Raw genomic sequence first — 25861 nt, 5'->3', positions numbered from 1 at the left:
TCACATTCAGGGGATGCTAATCGGTAGTAGCTCCACTTTGTAAAAGAGCCCTTTGTGTGATTAGGGCACCTTTTGTCTTATAACCAGATACCTACATATACTATTGTCTCTTCATGAGTTGAGGTTTGTGTATAATGCTGGCAGTGTACGTGAATTCTAGGAAGGGCTTCACCAGCATTATCCCTTTGTATGAGAGAGTACTCTCTCATATCATAATATCTACGTAGTGTTGTCAGTACATGATGTATAATGGGTAAATCACTTACTTATAAATCACATGCTAGAAGATTAAAATCTAAGCAAATAGAAAATCAAGTTAATTTCAAAGCTTGTATTTGCCTTTTGCCATAAGTCAAACCAGACTGATTACTCCATTTTAACAACATTCCAAATTCAGACAATGACAAATTTAGCAAGAAATAAGACGAATCTAATTAAAAATAGTCAAGCTCTCCCCTGACCTCATCACACACACCACTAATCAAAACATATACACAGATGCTCTTCAAATTATTATTCATTAAACAGACATCCAACATTTAAGAATCTTGTAAAGGTCTTCACACCCTTGTATGTTTTTTTTTTACATTCTGCTGTCTAAAAAGTACAATTAAATGCATTAAAGTAGGGGTTTCATTTTTCTACATAACGTACTTTTTTCAGTGCAAAAGATCAATTGTAGATATATGCAAAAGTAATTAAGAGTAACAAACAAGAGATTTATTTATTAAAATATTTTTATATTCTGCACTATCGCTAAAGTTCTAGGCAGATTACAAAATTATATACACAATAGTAAAACTCATGCACATTTTACAATATTACTCACACCCTTCTAATTAATAATCAGACATCCAATCAAAATGATTGAAGTATCCAAAAACTCCTTTAAATTCACCCTTCCAACCCAATATTCAACTCAAACTACTCCCCTAAACCTGGTCAATAAAGTCCTTATCTCGTACTGACCATATTGTTGGTCATATTATTCTCAAAGCTGTTAGTTTGAGCTATCTAAAAGACCTATAACTTTTTATACTTTTGTGACTCAGCAAAAGCTTTAGTCTTATTAAGCAAATTGAGAATTTTAATGACTGTAATTCTGCTTTGTTTTTGTAACCGTACCCAAAAATGCTGCCTTTAAAAGCAAAGCATGCATTTTGTTACATTGCGAACTATCCATGTTGAATTTCACTAGTGCCCTAACTACCAACATGAGCTCTGTAATTTTACGCTTTATTTTCATATAAATGTTAACTTTGTGATGCTTTGTTCTTTGTCAGAGTAGTGTCTCCCAGAGGGTAATTCTATAAAGAAGATGCAAACGTTTCGATACCAGGAATTCGCATGTATGCATGCAAATGCCAGTATTCTATAACTTAGCATCTAAAACAGTGGGCATGGGAGGTAGGGGTGCACAGTTACACATATAAATGATAAAATATAATTTACACATATTTTTCTAAACAATAGGTATGAGCTTTTATACCAGCTGTATGCCTGGAATAAGTGCCCACGCCTATCTATCTATCTATCTATCTATCTATCTATCTATCTATCTATCTATCTATCTATCTATCTATCTATCTATCTATATCACACATACACACACACACACACACACACGTGGTTTCGCTAGTCTAACTATATAAATGAGAGGTGACCGACTCACCCACAAATATGCGCAGTAGAGACTTCCCTCTCTGTCTCGCCCCCACGTCAAGACCTGATGATGTCAGAGGCCAGAACAGAGAGGGAAAGGAACGCTGCGCTGGAGGCGAGCTGATGAGAGGACTCACAGGAGGTAACGAAAGCAGAGGAGAGTTGATGGATACGGGGGCAGGGGAGGGGGAGAGGAGAGTTGCTGGACATGGGTGGATGGATGGAAGGGGAGAGAGGGACGGTTGCTCAACATGGGGGGAGGGCAGGGGAGAGAGGAGGGTTGCTGGGCATGGGTGGATGGAGGGGAGGGCCAGGGAGAGGAGGACGGTTGCTGGACATGGGGGGAGGGTAGGGAGAGAGGAGGGTTGGTGGACATGGGTGGATGGAGGGGAGGCCAGGGGAGAGAAGAGGGTTGCTGGATATGGATGGATGGAGGGGAGGGCAAGGAGAGAGGAGAATTGTTGAATATGGAGGGAGGGAAGGGAAGACAGGAAGGAGATGCACATGGATGGAGGGGAGACAGAAGAAATCTGGACATGGATGAAGGGGAGGGAACACAGAGGAAGGAGATGCACATGGATGGATGCAGTGGAGTGCTGGAGCCGGCTCGCAAGAGCCGCTTGTTAAATTTTGACAGCTCTTGCGAGCTGGTTATTGTTCGGGGCGAGCCGGCTCCATCGCACGAGGTAAGCATGGCAGGAGGGCGCCATGCTTATCTCCCCTCCCGCTCCCATCCATGTCTAGCGATGTCCTTCGCCCCCACCCTCCCCTGCCGCTCCCATCTGTCACTTTCAATTACCTTCCTCGAAGCGCCGCCTTATTTAAAGCCCTGCTGCCCGTCTCCAGCTGACTTCCCTGCCTGTTTTTGAGGTGTTCGCGCCCTTAGGTCACGCCTTCTGACATCATTCTGATGTCATTTCCTTTTTCCCGTGGCGGGACTAAGGGCGGCGAACGCCTCAGAAGCAGGCAGGGAAGGCAGCTGGAGACGGGCAGCAGGGCCTTAAATAATGCAGGGCTTTGAGGGAGGTAATTGAAACTGACGATGGGAACGGCAGGGGAGGGTGGGGGCGAAGGACATCGCTAGACATGGATGGGATGGCAGGGGAGGGAGAAGAATTGCTGGGCATGGATGGGCAGAGGGAGGCAGGGGAGAGAACTTACTGGAACATGGATGGGCAGGGGATGAGAATTGCTGGGCATGGATGGCAGAGGGAGGCAGGGGAGAGAATGCTGGGCATGGATGGGCAGAGGGAGGCAGGGGAGAGAATTGCTGGGCATGGATGGGCAGAGGGATGGCAGGGGAGAGAACTGCTGGGCATGGCATGGGCAGAGGGAGGCAGGGGAGGAGAATTGCTGGACATGGATGGGCAGAGGGAGGCAGGGAGAGAATTGCTGGGCATGGATGGGCAGGGGAGAGAATTGCTGGGCATGGATGGGCAGAGGGGGGGCGGGGAGAGAATTGGTGGGCATGGATGGGTAGAGGAGGGCAGGGGAGACAAGAGAGTTTCAGGACATGGATGGAGGGGAGCGCAAGAAAAATTCTGGACATGGATGGAGGGGAGGGAAGAGAGAGAGAAGAAATGCTAGACATGGAGGGAAGATAGAGGAAGGAGATTAGATGAGGGAAAAGGAAGTGAGGAGAGAAACTGCACATGGATGGAGAAAATAGGCAGAAGCTGGATCCACTGTACAGTCAAGTCTGCAGAGGACCAGAAATGAAGAAGAAAGTAGGAAAGAAAAGAAATAAATGGAAAGGAAGCCCTGGAAACGGAGTCAAGGGAACAGATAGAGAGCAGCAGAATCAGATACTGGGCCAGCATGATCAGAGAAACAAAGTCACCAGACAACAAAGGTAGAAAAAAATAATTTTATTTCATTATAGTGTTTGTAATATGTCCACTTTGAGAATCAGGTGCTGAACATTAAAAGTTTATATTTATTTACTTATTTATGGCATTTTATCCCATATTAAACATGAATTAGATTGGAACCTGAGATAATATAATTTTTTTTTCCTGGAGAGAGTAATGCATCGCCCCCCTCCCCCCCCCCCCCCCCCCCCCCCGGCTATAGCCAGCTCTGCAATTTTGAGGGGGCGCAGAGGTGGGGGGGCGCAGTGGTGGATGGGGGGCGCCGAGGTGGACCGGGGAGAGAGCCTGTTGTTAAAAATTTACCAGCACACCACTGGATGGATGGGAAGGGAGAGAGAAGAAATGCTGGACATCCAACTCTCATTTTTCTTCTTCGGCTGTTCCACTACATTGTTAAGAACAAAAATCTTGCCCGTTTTAACGGGCTTAACGGCTAGTATTCTATAAAATAGATTCCTCATAGGCACCTATTTATAGAATTGCCCTCCACATGGGTTCGTTTGCATATACCGTAATAGGAACGAATCTCCCTTTGTAAGCCAGAGTAAGGAATGTATGCTCTAAGGGGATCTCATACTAAGCTGCGGTAACACTAGCTAGTGACTACCACGTGCTGTGCTGAGGTGTCCCGTGTTAGTGCGCTGCTCAGCATGCACTAATCCCACAATGAAAAATATTTTTGATTTTTCAACGCAAGAGGTGTGCCCTGCGCTAATCAGGTAGCACAGGCACAGTGCTGCACACTGCCCAATTACTTACTTACCGCCACCAAATAGATATGTGGCGGTAAGGGTTCCCGTGATAATAGCCTCGCACTAATTAGGAAATTAGCACTTGGCCATTAATGGGGGATATAGGAAATGTGGCCATTTTACTGCCATGCTAAAAGTGTCCAAAGTGTGTGGTAAACTCACACGCTGACAGTAGTGCCAGCCACTTTTTAGCACGGCTTAGTAAAAGGACCCCTTAATCTCTAAAGAGAATTGGTTAATAGTATACCGTTGCTTTTTGATGAAAACAAGGAATGTTAACTTTGTAGTTTTATCAGTGGAGATAGAAGCCATTTCATTTTGAGTCTTATCTTTCTAAGGCTGGAAGCATGTTAATACAGCAAGTGATTTGTACTAAACAGGATTTTATGATAGCCAAAGGAAGACTTAAAAAGCCTGATTCAATAATGATTTTTATCTTGTCTGTGCCTATGGGAAAAAGTGTAGCAAATCAGGCCCCAAATGGACCTTATAGACCTACCTACTAGGAACGCAAAATGTTCAGCACGCACATTCCTCAATCTACACTACCTCAACTGCAAAGGACTAAAATACAAATCCACATACGCAACCATCTTCTCCTGCATTTGCACGCAACTATGGAACGCACTACCGAAGGCCATAAAAACAACGCAAGACCTAACTATCTTCCGAAGACTACTGAAAACTGACCTGTTCAAGAAGGCATACCATAAATAACCATCCTTACTATTAAAATAATAAGAATGATCGTGAACCAGACAGAACCGAACTCTTATCACTTGACTGACCAACCTCATTACTATCAACGAACAAGCAATACCACTTTAATACTTATGCCGAAAATGATTTTTATATAATTGATGACCTAACAAAGGTTACAAGCTAAACTATTACTCTGGAACCTATGTGAAATACCATAATGTATTCTTCTTTATCATGTATGTACGCACCTTAATGCAATACCACTTTAATCCTTATATCGAAAACGATTTCTCTATAATTGATGATCTAACATATGCTACATTACAATCTATCACCATAATGTATTCTTCCTTATCATGTACGTATGCACCTTAATGCAATACTGAATGCAATTCTGTTACCGGAAATGGCAATCGCCACTACGGCAAATGTAAGCCACATTGAGCCTGCAAATTGGTGGGAAAATGTGGGAGACAAATGCTACAAATAAATAAATAAATCATCAGACATGCTAAATCATGTGCCTCTGACATTTTTTGAGATCCCTAGAATATGACTGAAATATGTAAACCTATCCAATATGCCCAGTAATGTTCAATGGAATATATTCAGATGCCATAGGAACAAGGGCCTGCTACGGTAGGAAAGCTTTTGAAAAATGTATTCTCTGAATAACTTTATACGAATTGTACATTCATGCCATTAGCGTAAGCTACATACGTGGCTGAAAGTGACCACAGAAATCTGTGACTCTGTTTTTATTATGAAAATATTAAGGTAATTGTTTTTAAGCCTTTTTCTCATGTAAGGCATGTTTTACATGCCGAGAATAGCGCTGATGAAATTTGTTTGTAGGCATATGTGTGTAAAAAGCAGGTGCACTGCATGACTGCCATCTACATACAAGCAATCTGTGCATAGGTATTCCCAGTGGGATGGTTGGGGGAGTAGCAATGTATCTGCATATTTGATAAAGTAGATTTTTACTTCAGAGGAAATATAAATTTTATACTCATGAATGTCTATGTTGCCTTTTTGAAGTATTGTTGCAAACAAAGCAGTTATATCAATTACCTATTTAGATGTAGGCTATATATTCATAAAACATTTTTTACAGCTCAAGTTCCAGTATAAAGCAACTGAGGGTTAAATATCAAAAGGAAATCTGTTTCTGTAACACAGTGATTCCCAAACTTTTTACTTTGGTGGAATCACTAACATTTTTTTCCCTACACTGAGGAACCCTTGGTGAATCTCTTAATAAAAGCAGTTCATATATCATAATAAACAAACAACCCTCAATTTATGTGAATATATATGTGCAAAAAAAACAGACAGGTTCTTCAGATCCGCACCAGAAGTAGATGCAAAGACAAAGCGGGTCCAGAATAATTATCTTTATTAAAAGTCATCCAATGTAGTCCACGTTTCACTCGTACAGAGGCTGCTTCAGGGGCACATTATAGTACAGCGCAGGACTAAAGTGAGAAACCTCACTATCCTTGTTAGAAAACTTGAAGTAAAACTTTCCAGTGCAGCTTTGCACGTAGAACGCTGTTCATTGTGAAGAAAGTTGGTGTGGGAAACTTCAAGTTTTCTAACAAGGACAATGAGGTATCTCACTTTAGTCCTGAGTTGTACTATAATGTACCCCCGAAGCAGCCCTTGTGTAGGCAAAATGTGGACCACGTCTGGTGGCTTTTTTTAAATTTCAAATATTTTTATTGAAAATTTATATCATACAAACAGTGCCCCAACATATGGACTGTCAGAACAAAGATTTCTCTATATCCATATTATAAACCACCAGCTGCAACTGGTATTCAGCAGCAAGATTAAGTGCAATATCGCTTCCTGCTTACAGTAGTATCAACAGGTTTAAAGTAATAACAGTGCCTCAACTAAGCAACATAACAAGGTTCCAGATTTGTAAGATGAGTTATAAGCTGGTTTCCCCTCAGCATTAACTGATTCACACTTATAAACTAACCAACTGAGTAAATGTCACTTTGAAAATTAGTATCTTTACTACTACTACTACTTAACATTTCTAAAGTGCTACTAGGGTTACGCAGCGCTGTACAATTTAACATGGAAGGACAGTCCCTGCTCAAAGAGCTTACAATCTAAAAGCGGTAGAGTCAATCTGATAGGGCATACTATATTTCTCGAAAGGTTAGGTGCCGAAGGCAGCATTGAAGAGGTGAGTTTTAAGCAGAGATTTGAAGATGGGTAGGGAGGGGGCTTGGCGTAGGGGTTGAGGAAGATTGTTCCAGGCATAGGGTGAGGCAAGGCAGAATGAGCGGAGCCTGGAGTTGGCAGTGGTGGAGAAGGGTACTGAAAGGAGGGATTTATAAGCTAATAACATCAAGCTCTATATTGAACATTAGCTACTCTTTACAAATTATATTATATTGGATACATTTCAAACCATAGCCTTAGGCCATGGTGGTTAATCCGAAATCTTCCATCCTTGTCCATACGTATGCTCCCTATCCCCATCACACCCCCCCTTTCTACCCTCCCCACCCAAATGACCCAAATCCCCCACTCACAGCTTCATCCCCCCCATCAGCCCCTTCCCAACTTAACCTCATGCAAACACTCACACTGGAGGGAACCTGTACTCTTATGGTTCCCTACCCCAAATACATAATCATCCTATATCTCCCCCCCCCCCCCTCCCACTCCCTACTCTCATCCCAGAGCAAGGGTCTTATTCCTTCCCTTCAATTATTCTTAAAGTGGAATAGAATTTAGAATCAGGCTGTGCACCCGTTCCGGCAAAGATAGGGCTCCCAGATTGCCCAAAATTTCTTCTTACGTTTAACTGTAAGACATGCATCACGAGCTTCAAGCACCAATAAAGAGTGAAACAAGTTTCTCCAGTGCCAAAAGGAAGGTGAGATTTCCTGTGTCCAATATTGCAGTATACACTGCTTCCCTATAATAATAGCTTTATATATCAGTGAACGTTCTGCCCTCCTGAGTGAGTTCCCACCCCCCACCATTCCCAAAATGACAATCTTAGGTGTCATGTGAACAAACATGTGGACAAAGGGGAGTCGGTTGATATTGTGTATCTGGATTTTCAAAAGGCGTTTGACAAGGTACCTCATGAAAGGCTACAGAGGAAATTGGAGGGTCATGGGATAGGAGGAAATGTCCTATTGTGGATTAAAAGCTGGTTGAAGGATAGGAAACAGAGAGTGGGGTTAAATGGGCAGTATTCACAATGGAGAAGGGTAGTTAGTGGGGTTCCTCAAGGGTCCGTGTTAGGACCGCTGCTTTTTAATATATTTATAAATGATTTAGAGATGGGAGTAACTAGCGAGGTAATTAAATTTGCTGATGACACAAAGTTATTCAAAGTCGTTAAATCACGACAGGATTGTGAAAAATTACAAGAGGACCTTACAAGACTGGGAGACTGGGCGGCTAAATGGCAGATGATGTTTAATGTGAGCAAGTGCAAGGTGATGCATGTGGGAAAAAAGAACCCGAATTATAGCTACGTCATGCAAGGTTCCACGTTAGGAGTTACAGACCAAGAAAGGGATCTGGGTGTCGTCGTCGATAACACACTGAAACCTTCTGCTCAGTGTGCTGCTGCGGCTAAGAAAGCGAATAGAATGTTGGGTATTATTAGGAAAGGTATGGAAAACAGGTGTGAGGATGTTATAATGCCGTTGTATCGCTCCATGGTGCGACCGCACCTTGAGTATTGTGTTCAATTCTGGTCGCCGCATCTCAAGAAGGATATAGTAGAATTGGAAAAGGTGCAGCGAAGGGCGACTAAAATGATAGCGGGGATGGGACGACTTCCCTATGAAGAAAGACTAAGGAGGCTAGGGCTATACAGCTTGGAGAAGAGACGGCTGAGGGGAGACATGATAGAGGTATATAAAATAATGAGTGGAGTGGAACAGGTGGATGTGAAGCATCTATTCACGCTTTCCAAAAATACTAGGACTAGGGGGCATGCGATATGAAACTACAGTGTAGTAAATTTAAAACAAATCGGAGAAAATTTTTCTTCACCCAACGTGTAATTAAACTCTGGAATTCGTTGCCGGAGAAAGTGGTGAAGGCGGTTAGCTTAGCAGAGTTTAAAAAGGGGTTGGACGGTTTCCTAAAGGACAAGTCCATAAACCGCTACTAAACGGACTTGGAAAAATCCAAAATTCCAGGAATAACATGTATAGAATGTTTGTACGTTTGGGAAGCTTGCCAGGTGCCCTTGGCCTGGATTGGCCGCTGTCGTGGACAGGATGCTGGGCTCGAAGGACCCTTGGTCTTTTCCCAGTATGGCATTACTTATGTACTTATGTACTTCTCTACTCAATAGATGTCCACAAAATCTTAGTATCTTGTTCCAAAAATCTCTTATATACAGGCACTTCCAAAGCATATGCAGCAATGACGCCTCCGTATCACCACATTTGTAGTATTTAGGCTCTTTTATACATCTGGCATAATATGCCTGTTTGGGATAAAAATATGCTCTGGTAATGATTCTATGTTGGATTTCCCTTCATCTTGCACTATAGATATTAGTAAAAATCCCTTTCAAGTATTGTAAAATGTCCCCTTCCCTGATTTCCACCCCCAGATCAGCTGTCCACTTCTGTGCTATATCCGCATAGCTCCTGTGTGGGGACGCCATTTCTATGGCTTTATACATAGAAGAAACTGTGGTCTGCATGCTCCCTGAAGGCATGAAAAACTGCTTTAATAGTCGATATATCCCTCTAACACAATTGGTTCGCTTAATAATGGAAACATAGGTATATATTTGGAAATATGAATACCAGTTTATATTCTCACACCCCACTATAGATTCGATGTTCTCTCTCGATTTAATCTCCCCCGATTCCCGCAGCATGTCCGCCACTTATATTACTCCTTTCTTCACCCATCCAAGAAATCTCCCCTGTGATAGCCCTGGTCAATATCAGAATTTCCGATAAAAGTTATCATATCCGTACAATAAGGGTTCTTGTTCAATAGCAAGAGTAAATATTGCCAAGTGCGTCTCATAGATTGTAGAATTATGTGCTTACGCCATGGCTTAGGGGTATGCCTATAGGTGACATGAAGTAAGAAATGAGGATGATAGGGGCGGAATAAGTCTCGCTCTGTGCTCCACGATGTAAATTCTTCGGTACCCAATATCCAGTTCGCTAAATGTCTGAGCAAACATGACCAGTTATACCATCGCAAATTGGGTAAACATCCTCCATCCTCCATACAACTGTTCTAACTTAAGTTTGGGTTTCCTGCCGCTCCAACAAAACTGAGATAACATCGTTCTTAGCTGCCTGACATCTGAATGTAACAAGCAGATCGGTAATTGGCGCAGGACATAAGGCCATCTCGGGAATATTATCATACTGTATACACTAATTCTCCCACTCAAAGACAGGGGTAAATTATTCCACTGTAGTAGCTGCTGTCTTGTGTACATCAAAAGTTTATCTACATTCCTTCTATGTAAACTGCGAGGGTCTGCTGTTAAGAGGACCCCCAGATAGGTGAATTCATCTTCTGCCCACCTCAGTGGGAACTCCCCCCCTCCCATTGGGGGGCTCACCATAGGGTTGGTGGCCAAACCCTCTGACTTTGAGTATTCAGTTTAAATCCCAAAAAGGCCCCGTACTCCTCAAAACTTTCCAGTAACATCCGCAGCAAGTGACCTGGATTAGATAAATGTACTAGGAGATCATCAGCAAATGCTGAAATTTAAAATTCCCATGCTCCCATTTTAATCCCAGTAACCTCTGGAGTCCTCAAAATCTCCCGGATCAAAGGATCTAACGTTATTGCAAACAATAATGGGGATAGTGGGCATCCCTGTCATGTTCGGTGTTATTGAAAAAGTTGATGAGAATACGCCGTTAACCAATACCCTCGCTGTAGGCCCCTTATATAACATGGAAACTGCTTTTTCAAATAGTCCCCCAAATCTATATGTACGTAATGCTGCAAAAAGGAACTCCCACTTAACCCCGTCGAATGCTTGCTCAGCTTCGAAACCTATCAGTAATGAACCTTGTTTCATGTTGTGTACCCACTCTAACGATGCTAAAATTGTCCTAATATTCTTAACAGCCTGTCTACCCTTGATGAACCCCACTTGGGGCGTCACAATGATTGTAGGTATCACCCTTGCTAAACGTTTTGCCATGATCCCTGCAAGCAATTTAGCCTCGTAATTAATTAATGAGATAGGCCTATATGATTCTGGCCTTGTCGGATCTTTTTCTGGTTTAAGGAACACCATTATATCTGCTAATTGTAAAGATAATGGCACCTGAAGCTGAACATGTCCAAAACCGAGCTCCTCTTCTTTCCACCTAAACCCACTTCTCCTCTTCCTCCACTCTCTGTCTCAGTTGATAACACCCTCATCCTCCCCGTCCCATCTGCCCGCAACCTTGGGAGTCATCTTCGACTCCTCCCTCTCCTCTGCGCATATCCAACAGACTGCCAAGACCTGTCGCGTCTTCCTCTTCAACATCAACAAAATTCGCCCTTTCCTATCTGAGCACACCACACGAACTCTCGTCCACGCTCTCATTACCTCTCGCCTTGACTACTGCAACTTACTCCTCACCGGCCTCCCACTTAGCCATCTATCCCCCCTTCAATCCGTTCAGAACGCTGCCGCACGTCTTATATTCCGCCAGAACCGATTTACTCATATCACCCCTCTCCTCAAGTCACTTTACTGGCTTCCGATCAGATACCGCATACAATTCAAGCTTCTCCTCCTTACCTACAAATGCACCCGGTCTGCGGCTCCTCACTACCTCTCCACCCTCATCTCCCCCTATGTTCCTGCCCGTAACCTCCGCTCACAGGACAAAGTCCTTTTCTCAGTACCCTTCTCCACCACTGCCAACTCCAGGCTCCGCTCATTCTGCCTTGCCTCACCCTATGCCTGGAACAATCTTCCTCAACCCCTACGCCAAGCCCCCTCCCTACTCATCTTCAAATCTCGGCTTAAAACTCACCTCTTCAATGCTGCTTTCGGCACCTAACCTTTCATGAAATATAGTATGCCCTATCAGACTGACTGTACACTTGTCTTTTGACTGTACACTTGTCTTTAGATTGTACACCTGTCTTTTAGATTGTAAGCTCCTTGAGCAGGGGCTGTCCTTCCATGTTAAATTGTACAGCACTGCGTAACCCTAGTAGCGCTTTAGAAATGTTAAGTAGTAGTAGTAGTAGTTCGCCCGATTCTATAGATGTATTAAAGAAGTCCAACAGTGGCTTAGCTATATCTGCTTCCAGGAGTTTATAAAACTCCACTTTGAATCCGTCCGGGCCTGCTGCTTTGTTCAAGGCGCTGCTCCCTATCTCCATTCAAATCTCTTCAGGATCTACAGGTTTATTGAGCAGCAAACATTGTTGCTCTGAGAGCTTTGGCAAGTCTAAATTAGTAAGGTACCTCTCGGGATCCAGCTCATCTGAAGTATCTAACTTGTATAATTTAGTATAGTATTCACCAAACACCTGCTGAATCTCTATTAGTGTGTACCATTCTTCCCAATGAATGATGTATGGACATTACTTTTTGCATGCCCTTCTTTTTCCTCACCATTCTTGCAAAAAGTCTACCCTGTTTATTCCCAAATTTATAGAGTTGATACCTATAATAGACAGCTGACTTGGTCGCCTTTTGATGCAGCAGTTCATTAAGAGCTGCTTGAGTGGCTAGTAACGTTTCTCTGATCTGGTTGGTGAACTGCATCCCATATGCTCTCTGTAGGGTTACTAGTTGTTTTCCTAACCTAAGTATATTTTTATCTCTTCGCTTTTTCTTTGTACTACAATACGCAATTATTCCCCCCCCCCCCCCCCCCCCCCCCCCTCAGAACAGCTTTTGCCGCTTTCCAGTAGGGAACAGGATTGAGGCTGTGTATACCATTATAAAATTTATAATCCATCCTCTTTTCCCTAATAAACGTTAAAAACTCTTGATCATAATATAGGTCCAAGGGAAACATCCGCCGCCTCTGTGGTGTCTGGGAGTCCCTTGCTTTCAATTCTACATAAATAGCTGCATGGTCTGATATTATGGTTGGATCTATATCCGCAGCCTGGACTCTGGTAAAGCTCCCATCATCTACCAAAATATAATCTATTTGTGATTGTGAGTGATGTGCCCGGGAATAGTGTGTGTAATCCTTGACATCCAGATTTAACAAGCTCCACACGTCTACCACCCCCAGGACATCGCACAAAAGCGGTATTCCCTTGGTGAGATCAGTAGGTGTTCTATGAGGGTTGTGAGATTTATCCATATCCGGATCAGCTACTATATTAAAATCCCCTCCTATGAACATCCTTGCATGATTAATAGATTGAAATTTGTTAATGAGATTTCGTAAAATCATTTGTTGTAAACATTGGGAGCATACACATTACCAAGGAGCATTTGGATTCCATTCAACAGCACCTGTGCAATAACATATCTCCCCTCAGGGTCCAAATGCACCTGTTGCTTTTCAACCTGGAGAGATTTATGGAACAAGATCACTACCCCTGCTTTTTTCCCCACCACTGGGGCTTCAATCATACTGCCTACCTACCAAGTTTGTAATTTCTTATGTTCCTGTGATGTTAGGTGTGGCATATAGACGCCCCTTTCTTTTTTAAATTATGTAATATTTTCTTTCTCTTAATTGGCATTGATATGCCTCCCACATTCCAAGAATATATTTTCAGCCCCATTACGTAATCTCCTCACCCTATACAAAGCATAAACCATCACCAAGTGAGCATGTTGTCCCAGCCTCAACATCCCCGTGCATGCACTCCAACAGCCACTTCGGCCTCTTATAGACTCATACCAACACTCGCACATCTCCCTTTTTATTATATCTCCATCCAACCATTGTGTCAATGCCCTTGCTCTGTTCCTAGAACCTGCCCCCTTCCCCCCCTCTCACCGCCCCTTCCCCAATTCCATGCCCTTCCTCTACCAGAATAAGTCACATTCCATCACCCACATCCACCCCTACAATGTCTCCTTTGAAGTCATAATACCCTTATCCAGTAAATGAGTGCCCCAATTTTTGGCCAATCGAGCATAAGCCCCTTTTATCTCAAATCATTATATATCCCCGGTCTCACACATTATGCAATTAATGTTAGTTATTATTAGCATCAACATTCTTCTCCATTATGATCACCTTAGTATCCCCAGCCATACACCAGTCTCACTGCCTCTTCTGGGGCCATAGCCAACATAGTCAACTTCATGTATTTCAAAAGCCAGATCACCATTACTTCCAATTCCTTAGTCGTTCGTCGATGTTGTGGTGTTCAATTGTTGTAAATATTCTCTGGCCTCCACCACCTGATTAAAGTGCCTGGTCATGCCATTAACTGTAATCCGCTATTTGGCTGGGTACAAAAGTGCAAAATGAATCTTCTTCTGGAATAATTCAGTACACACCGGTGTAAATGCTTTTCTTAGTTGCTGCACATGCTGAGAATAATCCTGAAAGCACAAAATAGAATTCCCCCGAGGACAAGCAGACTGCTTGTTCTCACGATTGGGGTATCCTTAGCCCCCAGGCTCACTCAAAACAACAAACATTGGTCAATTGGGCCTCGCAACGGCGAGGACATAACTGAGATTGACCTAAACAGAAACAACTAACTGAGAGTGCAGCCTGGAATAGAATAAAAATGGGTCTAGGGGGGTGGAGTTGGATTCTAAACCCCAAACAGATTCTGCAGCACCGACTGCCCGAACCGACTGTCGCGTCGGGTATCCTGCTGTAGGCAGTAATGAGATGTGAATGTATGGACAGATGACCACGTTGCAGCCTTGCAAATCTCTTCCATAGTGGCTGACTTCAAGTGGGCCACTGACGCTGCCATGGCTCTAACACTATGAGCCGTGACATGACCCTCAAGAGTCAGCCCAGCTTGGGCGTAAGTGAAAGACATCTGACTGAAAGGAACATCATCAGAAAAGCTGAGCCAGATGTGAGAGTAGTGACAAAATCCATCAAAAGCAATATAAATAGTCTGCTAACTAAAGTTTGTTATGCGGCCATCAGAGTATTTCTGAGACACATCCTTTCACCATATGAGGGAACTCCTAATAGTACAAAATTGCTATTTAAGGGGGGAAATGGAGCAGTAGCCAATGATTAGAGCAGCAGCCTGATGACCAGGGAAGCCAGGCTTCAAATCCCACTGCAGCTGCTTGTGATCTTGGGCAAGTCTCTTAACTCTCCATTGCCTCAAGTACAAATTTTACCCCCCTGTTTACAAAACCATTCTAGTGACTGCCGGTGTGCTAATGCTGACACAGCCCATTCATTTTTTTCATATTGTGCTTTCTTATACTGTCTCTGAACAAAAGGATTTGCATCGGACATACCTCAGGGTTCAATACTTTCACTTCTTCTTTTTAATCTTTTTTGAGCCCCCTTGTTGCCCTCATCCAATCTTTTGAAATGCCGGTCTGTGTTTACGTGGATGACCTTCTTTTATTATACCTGTCATGGTTGTGGCCATGCCCTTATGTTGAGACCTACTGTTTCTCAGTGTCTAGCTCTGTGACCTCTCCAGCCTTTTTCCTTATTGTTCTTCCTGTAAGCCAAGCCTCTCTTTGGTCTCCCTGCTTCTGCTTCATTTCCTAGTTGTGACATCAGCAGCCAACTCCTTTATAAGGACCCGGGGAGCTTTCCTACGTTGCCTTTGCAAGGGGTCTCTTAATTTGCCTCTGTGTTACCTGTATAGGTCATATCCCTGCTTGGCTTTGTTCATGAAGGTCTATTCTGTGTTTCCCTGAGCCTTGTGTTTCAATGCTTTGTTCTGTTTCTGTGAGTTTGCTTTTGAACCTTGATCCTGAAGGCCTGGCTCTAGAGCCACACTCTGCCCTTGCTGTCTGTATCTATTTGACTTCCCTTAGCTTCTGCTTTTAGTCAAGCCCTGCTTTTGACTCTTGCTATAGTTAAGCTCCATGTTTAAGCCAATCTCTGTTTAGCCAAGCTCTGTTCCTGTTTTTTGTTTTCCCTGTTCTGTTTCCTGTGTGTGTAGTTCTTGTCTGTTAATTCTGAGAGTCTGTAGAAGCCAGCATTGTCCCTAATTACCTCAGTGCTATGCAGGTGTGTCTGCTGCCTCTCAATCTGCCTGGCCTTTCCCTTCCAGCTGTGGATGCTGGTAAGCACATTGCTTCTTTGTTTGTTTGTCTTCCCTTAGTCCAGGGGTAGGCAACTCTGGTCCTCGAGAGCCCCAGGCAGGTCAGGTTTTCAGGATATCCACAATGAATATGCAGGAGATAGATTTGCAAGCACTGCCTCCATGGTATGCAAATCTGTCTCCTGCATATTCATTGTGTCTATCTTGAAAACCTGACCTGCCTGCGGCGCTCGAGGACTGGAGTTGCCTACCCCTGCCTTAGTCTGCTTAATCCTTTGCCTGCTATGTTTGCTTCCTGGCTCTTGAGTTATGTTTCTGCTAAGTTCTGTCCTTGTTGTATGTTTGAGCCAGGTTCTGCTCCTGCTCTATGTTTGAGCTAGTTCTGTCCCAGTTCCCTGCTAAGCCAAGTCCCTTTCAGACTCCTGTTCCAGTGAAGCCAAGTCCCTTTCAGACTCTGGTTCCAGCCAAGCCAAGCCCATTGCAGATTCCGATTCCGGTTCCAGTCGAGCTGAGCCAAGCCCGTTCCAGAATTCGGTTCCAGTCAAGCCGAGCTGAGCCATTTCCAGAATCCAGTTTCCAGTCAAGCTGAGCCGAGCCCGTTCCAGAATCTGGTTCCAGTCAAGCCTGTTTGAGAATCCTGAATCCTGTTCCAGTCAAGCCTGTTTGAGAATCCTGAATCCTGGTCCAGCCAAGCCTGTTCGAGAATCCTGAATCCTGTTCCTGCCTTGTTTGTTTGTTTTTTTGTTACATTTGTACCCCGCACTTTCCCACTCATGGCAGGCTCAATGCGGCTTACATGGGGCAATGGAGGGTTAAGTGACTTGCCCTGAGTCACAAGTAGCTGCCTGTGCCTGAAGTGGGAATCGAACCCAGTTCCTCAGTTCCCCAGGACCAATGTCTTGCTTCTGTTATTCTTGTTGCCTAGCTCCTGCCCTGTCTTGCCTGTCTAGGTGTGCTTTGTCTTGTCCCTCTCAGTCTTGCCCTGTCTGGATCCAGTCCTTGCCTTGTTCTTGTCTTCCCCTTTTCTGGACCCAGTTGTAATCTTCTTCCGTGTTTTGCCTTGTCTTGCATTTCTGGGTCCCAGTCTCAGTTTTAATCCAGTTTCCAGTTCTGGCTCTTTGCCTTCTTTTCCTTGCCTCGTCTGGATCTGGTTCTTGTGTTGTCCATTGCGTTTAGTTACCTCTGTCCTGCCTTGTTGAGTCTGTTTATCCTAGTCCAGTCTGTTCTGATTCCTTCCTGTGCCAGCCCCGGTGATTTGTCTGCCAAAGCTCCGGCTTTGGTCCAAGGGCTCACCATTCCTGACAGTTGTGACAATACCCCACCTTTCTAGCCTCGTCTTCGCTTCATGCTAACTGGCTTAGGGAACACCAATTAGTACTTGTAGTAGTAGTAGTAGTAGTACTTGATACTGACAAAATGATCACATGTTGGTTTTCTGGTGCACTCTTTTTGGCACTTCAGTCAATCCAGTATCTAATTTTCGATATTTAGTCATACTTCTAGACTCCTCTCTTTCTTTCCTGCCACAGGTTTTACATTTAACCAAGGTTAATTTTCTGGTCTTCTGTCAAAAACAATTCGACATCTCCTTGATATTTTGAATTTCCATGCTCTGATTCTTTCCTTTTTTACTTCCCGCCTTAAATGTTGCAGTATTATCTATGCAGGTTTACCACATTCCATTCTGTGGAAGCTGCAAACACTCCAGAATACAGCCATCAAGTTATTATGCCATCCTCATCAACCAGATCACATCTCACCCCTGTTGAAAAAATATCATTAGCTTCCTGTTGAAAAATGGATTATATACAAAGTTGCTTTACTTTTAAGGCTTTTCAAATTGGTGTTCCTGATTACCGTTCCTGATTGACTATTTCTTACTGCCTTTCGGTCCATAAACGATCATCGACTTGAAACTACACGATGCAGTGCTTTTCTTTCTCTCCCCACATACCTGGAATAATCTCCTTCTTTCTCTTCATGGTAACACTTCCTTTAAGAATTTTAAGGACGAACTTAAAACTTGACTTTTTAAATAGACATTCGGAGAAACTTTCTTTTAGCACCAGCTAAACATTCCTAAACAATCCTGCTTTTTTTTAATCAACTTTTGATAAATATACCCTACTAACTGCTGTCTATTTTAATCCCTTTTCTTCCCTTTATTTAACTCTTGATGTGATTATTATGCTTTCCTGTCTCATAATGGTGTTCCTTTCTTACTTTTCTTTATTTTAGCCTGTACACCGCTCTGCTCTTCTAGTCAGAGCACTATGGAAAGTTTTGAAATAAATAAATAAACATTGCATGCGTGCAGTAGTGCTATAAAAATAAGTATCATTATTAATATTAGAAGAAAAAAAGCAGTAAACCGCATTAATACCTTGTACAAAATCTGTCTATCTGACATTGCTGCCTGGATGTCTCACCACCATCTGATTCTAAACATGGCCAAGACTGAACTTCTTATCTTTCCCCCCTAAACCTATGTCTCCTCTTCCCCCATTCTGTATGTCTGTGGATAACACTCTCATCTTCTCTGGCTCATCAGCTCATAACCTTGGGGTCATCTTTGACTCCTTTCTCTCTCTGCACATATCCAGCAGACTACTAAAACCTGTTGTTTCTTTCTCTATAACATCACCAAAATGTGTCCCTCCATTTCTGAGCACACTACCAAAACCCTTATCCACACTCTTATCACCTCATGCTTAGACTACTACAACTTGCTTCTCACAGGTCTCCCACTAAGCTCTCTCTCTCTCTCCCCTTCAATCTGTTAAAAATTTTGCTGCATGACTTATATTCCGCCAGTGTCGCTATGCTTATATTAGCCCTCTCCTCAAGTCACTTCATTGGCTCCCTATCCATTTCCGCATACAGTTCAAACTCCTTTTATTGACTTACAAGGGCATTCACTCTGCAGCTCCTCAGTACCTCTCCACTCTCATCTCTCTCTACACACTTTCCAGGGAACTCCGTTCATCGGGCAAATCTCTCTTATCTGTACCCTTCTCCTCCAATGCCAACTCCAGGCGCCGTTCCTTTTATCTTGCTGCACCATATGCCTGGAATAGACTTCCTGAGTCAGTACATCAAGCTCCATCTCTGGCCATCTTCAAATCTAGGCTAAAAGCCCACCTTTTTGATTCTGCTCTTAACTCCTAACTCCTATTCATTTGTTCTATGCCCATGTGTGTTTTATCATTCCCACCTTAAGTAACTCCCTTATCCCTTATTTGTCCTGTTTGTCTAGATTGGATTGTAAGCTTTATCAAGCAGGGACTCCCTCTTACATGTTTAGTGTGCTGCGCTATGTATGTCAAATAGATCTATAGAAATGATCAGAAATAGTACTACTAATCATTTCTGTATCACTACTAGATATACGCAGCGCTGTACACATTATGTGTAGGTACTTTGTCCCTAAAGGGCTCACAATCTTAAGTTTTTGTACCTGGGGCAATGGAGGGTTAAGTGGCTTGCCCAAGATCAAAAGGACCCGCAGTAGGATTCAAACCCAGGTTGCCAGGATCAAAGCCCACTGCAGTGGTTATTGTTAGTAGCAGAAACAGAAGAATCTTGTATGACATCATAATATATCCTTCAGTTTTAATGTTTATCCAGTTTGCATGTAAGTGCCCCACATTAATGTCTTTAGTGTTCTTTCTTAGTCTGATGCTCTGAAGATAATAAAATTAACACCCCTACATGATAGCTTTCTTGTGCAGGCATTTAAAGATCTTTAAGTGTGGTAAAAGTGAAACTGTCCTTGTAGTTCTGCATTACTGATTCCAAATCCTTTTATGAACTCTGTTGCAATGCTGAATATTCATAGATGATTCCTCTTGTTGTGTGCTGAGTGGCGCCATTATCTGTACTATGTCATGAATCTTTAATGCTCTTAGAAACAGAGATGCTATTTCGTTGTTCCTGTTAATTTTCATAATACAGAAATTCGGCATAATAAAAAATAATATAAGATGGTACCTTTTTAATTGACTAAATACATTTCTAGATGAGCTTTTGGGAGTTCACAGTTCTTCCTCAAGTCCCAGCAGACCCAGCAGAATAAGCAGAAAATAATGACCAGAAAATACAAGTGAATCGTAAAATATGGTGGAGTAGGGGTGGTGAGGATAAGAAAAGGATTTAGAGGGTAGTTCTATAATGAAGGTGCCAAGAATGCATGTACATGACCAGAATACTAGAATATATATGTGTATGTATGCACATTTATGCATAAATTCTAATATACCAACTACATGATATTCTATAAAAGGACATCTGGTATGTAGTTTGAAGGAGGGTGTACAAATGGTTGGAGACAGGGCGGAGTGCACAATTGTGCATGTAAATTATAGGCGATTATGATTTACTTTCAGTTTTTGAACATTTACACCAGCTCTATGTTTGACCTGCTATCCTAGTATTCTGTGAAGGAAGGTAGGTGCCTACTTTCCTTTATAGAATAGGGTCCCCTATAGGCTCCCCTTTATAGAATTACCCTTAATATATGAGAGGAAGTAAAGTTTTGATGGCTGCAGCCAATACATTTCTGGTTGTACAATGAAGATCATTTTTTTTTTAATTAAAGGGGGTTAAGTCCTAGCACACAATAACATGAACACGTTAAAGTGTCTTGTGGTATTTTGCCAGTTTGTACTCGCTAACGCTTGTGTAACTGATTTTTATAAGTATATTTTGGAGGTGTTCCCACATTATCCGGCTAGCATGTTATAATTAGGGCGTGCTAACTGGATAACACAGAGGGCCAGATGCACTAAACTTAACGAGCCAGGAATGTGGTTTTTAAACTGATTCTAGCCAGTTTGGCGCGCAAGTAGTAAACTGGGACATGCACAAAAGGGTTCTCCGAGCCATTTTCCTGTCACAGTAGCAGCTAACGAAAATGGAATGCAAATGAGGTAATTACTATTATAATGTGAATGCGATACACTACCGTTTCTGTCCCCATGCACCGTGGAAAACCTAACAGGAGGTCTGCAACTCTCGTTGGGGCTGCTGTGAACGGGACCCATGCAGAGGAGGACACCTATCGCAAAAATCGGAAGAAAAGTGCTTGTCAGGGACATCCTTCACTCAAAAAAAAGGACGTCCCTGACGAACACTTGGATGTTTTTTTTTTCAGATTTTGTGATGGGCGTCCTTCTCTTGGACGTGTTTTTCTTACGTGCTCGAAAACCACCGGAGAGAAGAATTGGGGATCAGGATGTGCGAGGACGCCCAAATCAAAACTATTTGGACGTCCCTTTCAATTATGCCCCTCTCTCAGCCAATCACAGCGCGTTTAGCTGACAGCAGTGACAGCTAAACACGCTGCGATTGGCTGAGAGAGACCTGGAGGGGCATAATCGAAAGGGACATCAAAATAGTTTTGATTTGGACGTCCTCGCACGTCCCGATCTCTGATTCTCTCTGGCGTGGTCGTTTTGGGCACGTAAGAAAAACACGTCCAAGAGAAGGATGCCCATCACAAAATCTGAAGGGAAAAACGTCCAAGTGCTCGTCAGGGACGTCCTTTTTTTTTTTGAGTGAAGGACGTATATGAAGTCATCTTTGGCATGCGCAGAGCAGCCAGCATAACGATTGGCTGCTCTGTGCATGCTCAGCTGGCCGACTGGCTTCCCTTCCTTAGTAAGGAAAATGGTCAAATGAGCTAACAGCGAGCGGCTCATTTGCCTGTGATTTCCTTCATGCATGCCTGTTTTTTACCAATTCGCTAAGGGATCGGTAAGGGAAGGGTTCTTTCCGTGAAGTTAGTGCATCTGGCTCAGAGTTCACTCAGGTGCCTCCTAAATAGGATGCAGTAAGTTCTCCTGTGTTAACTTTTTTGAAGGTACCATTCGCTAATGGGAACATTATCATATGATCTGCAATTAAAACAAAAGACGATGCCCTAAAAAAAGCTGTGTTTAATCTGGGTTTAGTGCACAGGAAAGTCCCGCGTTAAACTCAGATTTTACCATGGCTTAGTAAAATGACCCCTGTTTTTGTCTAAATGTTGTATTTTGTGTAACTTTTCATTCTTGTCAAGTAAAAAGGGCAAATTTCTTCAAAAAGGCAGTAAATAAATAAAATTAATATTTGTAGTTGAAGAGGTTGAATGTGATAGAGAAACAGGAGAATAGTGAGGTAAAAAACTGAAGTCTGAGTTTATTGTGATTTCTAAGATTGATCATTATTTTAACTACAAATATTCTTAAGTTCTTAGATTTGTTATATAAAATGAGGCTTCAGATACTTACGAAAACACTTCAGAGATCTAAAAACTGTTAGATAATGAATACTTGTCTTTTCTAATTCCTTTTAAAGAATAGCCTTTGTCACAGAGGTAGGTATACATGGTTTGAAAAAAAGGAAAAGGGGTGGGGGGGGGGGGGGGAAGATTCAGCTCTGTGCTTATGTTGGATATGATTGTGGTTTTTCAAGGAGAGTGGTTGGGTGTAAATGATAAATAGGTAGGCTAGGAGTTTGAGGAATGCTTGTAATTGGTACTTTTCAAAGTATAATCACTGGTGAGTGCTAGAAAGAAAGGTGGATTGTAGGTCTTTTCTGCCCTTCCCACTCCGTGTAAGAAGTTTCTGCTTTCACTCTTTATAACCTGTGTATGTCTCTTCAGAAAATTGCACAGTATTAGTCACTTGGTTAATGACCTCTAAAACAGAGACTTATTAAAATTAACATGTTGGAATCCAGAAAATTCTTTGTATATAAAGGGTAGCTGTACTAGTGCTTTTCCAAGTTTGAATTGTAATATTGGTGAATCCTTAGGTTTTTTGGGGAATAAATACTTACGGTTTTTACATGTCATCATTTTCTTGTTAGTTTTTAGAAGAGCCTCAAAGCTGAGCTGGAGAGAGAATCTGGCCTCATATTAGTGTGGATGAATCACTTGGAATTCACAATATGGTTCTTAAAAATTAATTACTCCCTTATGTCTTTTATCTTTTAATATTAGAGGAAATTTACTGCATGGAGAATTAAATCTAACATCTTGACTATGAAAGGTTGTAATATTCAGATGTGCCAGAATTTCAATGTAACTAAAAATAATTATTTTATTCATGACAACAGAATAATGCAGAATCTTGTACACCAACGTATTCTTACAATCATATATTTATTAGAAGTACAGTTCATGGTTTCTTTCGTCGTCGTCTTCTTTTTTTGTTTTTTTGTGTGAATAAATACAGACAGCTTCATTTCTGTGTTATATTTAGGAAAGTATGGTTACATAGTTGTAAGTCAGATGCCTGTTTAGCCAAACTTTTTATGCATTAAAGCAAAAGGAAAGAGAATTATTATTGAGTTTAAGATGAATAACTTTGTGAAAGCTTAAAGTGGAAGTTAGAGGACTAATGGAAGATAGCAGCCTTCAGGTGGGGCACCTTCTTAAGTTTATAGTTTATTTGCACTTGCTATACCTCCCAAGCTAACTAGCAGATCTGGGCAGTTTACAGACTAAAATCAAAACAAATTCAGAAAGGAACTACAATATTCGACAGGATAGACAGTTTCAGAGAAAGTCAATCAATTTAATAGATCAATGGATGAAAAAATAAGAAAGAAAGAGGGGTGAAGGACAGCATAGGTGTAAGGGCCAGGGAAAGAAGAGGGAATTTAGCAATGCTATTTGACAACCAGATTCTCTTATTTCTTTAGTTGAAAGCTTGTTTAAACATCCAAGCCTTCAGAGCTTTTATTTCAAGTTCCAAAAGGAAAGTTCAGATCGATCAAACATCGATCAGCGATTTTCTAGTTCTCAGAGCAATGACTTAAACTATCATGTTGGCCCTCAGAGACAAGAACCATGACAGGTAGGTCCTGGAATGAGGGTTCTTCAGTTCCATGGTAAGGCATTTTTCTGGCCAAAATGAGAAAATTTTGAAAGTATGTTAAAAACTTGCAATATTGATGTTGCACATACAAGGCATGTCAGTAATAACATGCCATACAGTCTATAGATTTCATAACTATGATGACAGCAAATACACATATATTTGCTGGCACAGCAATTTTACAAAAATGGCACTGAAAAGAACTTCCCAGTCTTTTATGTCTGTGTTGCTGTAGCCATGAGCATCGTGGGTTCCTGGCTGCAGTAATAGCAGGCCCAAGTCACATGATCACTCATCTGACTCCATCCCCTACCCCACACCAAACCACTTCTATGGCTCTTACTGGCAGTTCCTTTGGTGACTGGAGGGGGTAGGGAGGAAGTAATCCCTGGACGTTTCTGCCCTATTAGCACCTGGGTTCAGAATGGCATCTCTGATGCTGTAGTGGTAGTTTCATAGCATTACTGCCAGGGGTCAAGCTGCCAAGTAAGAGTGCTCTGTTTTTATTTGGCATCTTGTTCTTTAGTAGTTGTATCACAAGAATATGGCCAAGGATTCAGAGGGAGCACAAGGCCGTAGTGGAAAGAAATGGTATTTAATGGTGATAAATTGGAGGAACTGATGGCACAAAATTATTTAAAATTGTTAAATCATAAGAGGATTGTGGGAAATTGCAAGAGCGCCTTATGAAATTGGGCGACTGGTCATCGAAATGGAGATGAAATATAATGTGTGCAAGTGTAAAGTGATGCATGTAGGGGAAGAGGAACTCAGTCCATCGCTACATGATGCAAAGGTCCGCATTAGGAGTCACTGGTCAGGAAAAGAATTTAGGTGTCGTCATTGATGATACTTTGAAACCTGCATAGTGTGTAGCAATAGCTAAGAAAGGAAAGAGAATATTAGGAATTACTAGAAAAGGAATGAAGAAAAAAACTGAGAATATTATCATGCCATTGTATTTCTCCATGGTGCGACTGCACTTTGAATGTTATGTGCGATTTTGGTTACCGCATCTCTCTAAAAGTATATAGCAAAATTAGAAAAGGTAAAGAGAAGGGCGACCAAAATGATAAGTGGATGAGATGACTTTCTTATGAAGAAAGGCTAAAGAGTCTAGGGCTCTTCAGCTTGGAGAAGAGATGGCTGAGGAGAGATATTTCAGAGGTCTATAAAATCATGAGTTGAGTGGAATAGGTAAATGTGAATTGCTTGATTGTAATTTAGAACAAATAGGAGGAAATATTTCTTCTCTCATTATGTAATTAAGGTCTGTAATTCGTTGCCAGAGGTTGTGGTAAAAGCAATTAGTGTAGCAGCATTTTAAAAAAGGTTTAGACAACTTTCTAAAAGAAAAGTCCATAAACCCTTATTATGTGTAATTAAACTCTGGAATTTGTTGTCAGAGAATGTAGTAAAAGCAGTTAGCTTAGCAGGGTTTTAAAAAGTTATGGATGGCTTTCTAAAGGAAAAGTCCATAGACCATTATTAAAAAGAACTTGGGGAAAGCCCACTGCTTACTTCTAGAATACTGTCAATAAGTCCTGGCAATGCTCTACTGTAACAATTCAATATTCAATACTTCAACCAGTAGAGAAGATCTATGAAGTATATATTGTTATCTTAATGTGCCACTAAATGCTATTAACTAATCGAGGGAGAGTCTCATCTGGTCACCATAATAATCTTTTACACCATTTTGGTGTATATCTTTTTAAATGGCGACAAATTTAATCATTGACAACCACCCTCCTACCTCTACTTTAATATTTATACATTTTTTAAAAGTTTTTCTTTGTGGTGCTTTCTAACTATTCAATATTAACTTTCATGCAGTCTA

The 25861-nt window shown here is 42.0% G+C and overlaps 1 protein-coding gene across 1 annotated transcript in view; it reads left to right on the top strand.

Annotated features, from left to right (window-relative positions):
- The window catches only part of DIP2C (disco interacting protein 2 homolog C), a 763198-nt gene that overhangs the window by 398993 nt on the left and 338344 nt on the right, over nt 1-25861 (top strand).

The sequence above is a fragment of the Microcaecilia unicolor genome, chromosome 1, assembly GCF_901765095.1.
Source record: "Microcaecilia unicolor chromosome 1, aMicUni1.1, whole genome shotgun sequence".
NCBI lineage: Eukaryota > Metazoa > Chordata > Amphibia > Gymnophiona > Siphonopidae > Microcaecilia > Microcaecilia unicolor.
Note: the sequence above shows the minus strand (reverse complement) of the source record. Positions and strands in the feature narration are given on the sequence as shown.